General features: G+C 36.8%; 1 non-coding gene across 1 annotated transcript; it reads left to right on the top strand.

Annotated features, from left to right (window-relative positions):
• Positions 1-1145: 1145 nt before the first annotated feature.
• On the top strand, positions 1146-1218 carry Trnan-auu (transfer RNA asparagine (anticodon AUU)). The gene has a single exon. It is a non-coding gene; the product is annotated as a tRNA-Asn (tRNA).
• The last annotated feature ends 2647 nt before the right edge of the window (positions 1219-3865 follow it).

Genomic DNA, 3865 nt, shown 5'->3' with positions numbered 1-3865 from the left:
CTTTCTAAATATTTACTGATGCGACTGACTGATTTTTGGTAACGACTGAACTAAAAACTAATCTTTAAGGTAAGATACAAATGTCATATTACATGTAAGACCGAAGATTTAAGTTACTGAAATGAAAACTAAACTATAAGGTAAGACAAAAAAATCCTAAGAAATGTGAGACTGAAGATTTAAGTTACTGAATTAAATACTAAACTTAATATACCTACGGTAAGATAAAAATGTCCTAAGAAATGCCAGAGTAAAGATGCTAGTTAGTAAGGAAAATTGTAGCTGTGATTTCTAGTTAGTATATTACAGTAATGTAATTTACTTAATATGCAACTTACGTACCATTGTAACATTTAAGTACTCATACATAGTTTATTTCAGAAAAGTTTATTTTGTTACTGACTTTAATTTGATAGCCTGTGCTGTTAAGTACAAATAAGTATTTTTTGTAAGTTTATATGCAAAATAGTTGATTCATGAGGATTTCAATTAATTTAAGACTGAATTTATATGCTTGTCGTATAATAAGTACAAATAAGTATTTTTTGTAAGTTTATATGCAAGTAAAGTTTATTATTGTAGTATTTTGTTGTATTTGATACGGTACCTCGAGTGAGGACAAAGTCCCCATGTACTCGCCTGAGAACATAAGGAAAAATCGAGGGGAAAACGCCATGATTTTTTTTACTCATTTTCCGACATTATGGGTTACTTACTTAATCGATTTTTCGAAAAAAATATCAGTTTTGATAGAATCGATACCTCCAGGATCCAGGAGGTTAATTAAAATAATAAGCATGGATTATTATATAATATTTTATTTTAACTATTTAATGTAATTTTTTAATTAGGTTAAGTTAATTATAATAGAAATTCAAACACAATGTTTATTGTTATACTGAATAAATATATGAATATGAATCAGAATTCATTAACTGGCCACCCTCCAATAACTAGCCACCTTATACTAAAATGAATTCTAAATTAATAAAAGCAGAAACGTCTGCGAACGATGTTATTAAGCATAGAATAAATATAAAAGTGGAATAATTACTGCCTTGGGTGAGACTTGAACTCACGGCCTCTGGATCGATACTCCAGCACTCCCCTAGACCCATATAGTGGGAAGATTTGCTGACTATGAGGTCTTGGTGGCTCAGTTGGCAGAGCGCTGGAGTATTGATCCAGAGGCCGTGAGTTCATGTCTCACCCAAGGCAGTAATTTTACCACTATAAAAAAAATGAATTCTGTTTATAGGTGAATAGAATTCATTTTTATTATAAGGTGGCCAGTTATTAAACAGTGGCCAGTAATTGACGAATTACCCTACCCACATACTTGTTTTTGTTATTATCGTCGCACTGTCAACGCACAACCAGCCTTAGGCCTACCGCGAAACTAGAAATTTCGGTATCTGCCCCTTCACCTTTCGAATACCTATTCATCAGTTTTGGACCCGGGTATGTCCTTAAACTACGTCCAAAAGAGAGTTAGGGGCACTGTGAATGTCATATCGCGTTGTGTGGCAGGGCACAGCACAGCAGCGGATGTCATTCCAGATCTAGAGCAGAGCCCAACTGGGTAAGGACCTCCAACGTACAGAAAACCGCAGCCAAATAAAACTCCCTTTTTAATAACAAAACTTCCGTGAGACACAGACATATTAAATATATAAATAACGGTTCACCGTCAACGCAAGCTCCTGATGACACTTCTCGTTCCGGAGTGAAACATGTCGAGCGTTTTTCGACTTAAAATACGTGAGTGACCCGTTATTAATATATTTAACACTAGACCCTACTCATAGTGTTTTATTCCTTTGCCAGAGCTCAATGAGGGTGCGGAGTGTTAGGATCGGCAACGCGCATGTAGCTCCTCTGGAGTTGCAGGCGTACATAGGCTACGGTGACCGCTTACCATCAGGCGGGCAGTATACTTGTTAGCCACATATAAAAAAACAGGCAGTATACCCTCAGTACTTCAAAATGGTAGTACTCCATTCAGACCATTCTGCGAAACAAATGCAATACACTGATTTAAACTAACACGATTTTCACTCATAATTATAAAACTAACACGTGCAAGAAGCGCGGCAAGAAAATGTTGATACAATTCCTCGCCAGTCTGCCTGTGACCACGAACGTAACGTCACGTTCGAAACGTCAGGCCATAAATAAGTAAGTTTGTACGCGATTAAGTCCCGTGTTAGTAAAACCGCCAAAAATATAATATTGCAGGTATAATGTAGGTATGTATAAGTATATTTAAATTTCTATTAGATTCTGTCTAACATAAACACTTCCAAAAATATTTTCCAATTAGCAGTAGGCCCAGAATGTCGCAATCTTGTGCGTATCAGACGACAAACTTGGCACTTTACGATTCCAATATTGTAGCAAACAGTATAATCCACCGCGACCTGTGACAACATTGCCGAGGCCGAGGCCGAGGCTCTATACCACATTTCAAATTAGGCAGTCATTGGAGATTTTGCCTGATTTCGACGACCTGTTTGTCCTACACTGATTTAAACTTTCACGATTCTTACTCATTATTATTCACAACGGCGGGACTTAATCGCGTAAAATAAGTTTTAAATTTACCAAAACTTTGAAGCTGGTAGTTTCAAGTGCGGGTAGTTCGAAAAACTCGCGCGGCTAGAAGATGTTGATGTCAACTTTAGCCAGTCTTCTCCGAGACCACGGGGACAACGCCGTCTTTGAAACGTCGAAGGTAAATTTAAAACTAATTGTACGCGATTAAGTCCCGCTGTTTGTCCTAGTAGTGACCCAGCCTATGAAGACGATGTGTATATTAGAAAAACAATAAAATAAAAATAAAAAATAAAATATTTATTTATTTACTATTGCCATATTTCTATTTTCTGTTTAGCCATATGGTTGACTGGTAGAGAATGCCTATAATGGCATTAAGTCCGCCTGTTGTACACTTTTTATGTGCAATAAAGTTTAAAATAAATAAATAAATATTTTTCGCATCGCTTTTCAGTGAGGTTATGGTTCAAAATACCTAAGTGCCCTGCATTATAATAGGTATTGCATATTTAAATCATATGTTCAATGTAAAGTCAACTGCAGAGATGAGATAGAAACTTGTTTGCAGGAGGGTCAGTTATCTCTACAGCTGACTGTACCATAATGTGGTGACAATCTCACAATTCCTGTTATGAATTTTGTATTGTCACTTTAACTTGACCAAATTAAAAAAGTGTGTACACAACTTGAAATAATATGGCCCAGCAACATATTTCCATGTCGAATACGGCCCTAGGATTATTCCCCTATGTCAATAACACATCGGGCAGAGCAAACATTCGAGTATGGATCAGGGAGCGTTTAGGGTTGAGAGTCTATACGTGTTCCGTATTAATGCTCTGTAAACACGGGTTTCGCATGTTTCGCAGTTATATGTTTGTCTCGGGTTGCTTCCAGCGCGGTTTTTTAGGCTTACTATTTAACTGAGGCTGTGGGTAAGAAGTTATGATGGTAAGCTACGGACTGGTTGAAGGCTTGGCTGCATGAAACTGTCTTGTATTATATTAAGTACTTAAAAATAAATGGCGTTATTCATAATTTTCATAAAAATCTGTAATCATTTTTCAGTGCTTGATCTGTCGACTGCAGCTCCGCAAACTATTAAAACTATACCTCTGGCAGTTTGCCAGCAGACCGACGCTGAGATTTAATACGATTTTGCATTTCGGCAATAATTTAATTGCACAAAGCTCTCATCGGGTCCATTAATGGGGCATCTACGAGCAGTATCAGATAATTCGCTTTCAGAAATAGGTTCCATTAACGAATTTAAAACGGTCTCCGGACCTTAGCAGTCTTAGTGCTTTGA

The sequence above is a fragment of the Cydia strobilella genome, chromosome 5 (genome assembly GCF_947568885.1).
Source record: "Cydia strobilella chromosome 5, ilCydStro3.1, whole genome shotgun sequence".
NCBI classification, from domain to species: Eukaryota; Metazoa; Arthropoda; class Insecta; order Lepidoptera; family Tortricidae; genus Cydia; species Cydia strobilella.
Note: the sequence above shows the minus strand (reverse complement) of the source record. Positions and strands in the feature narration are given on the sequence as shown.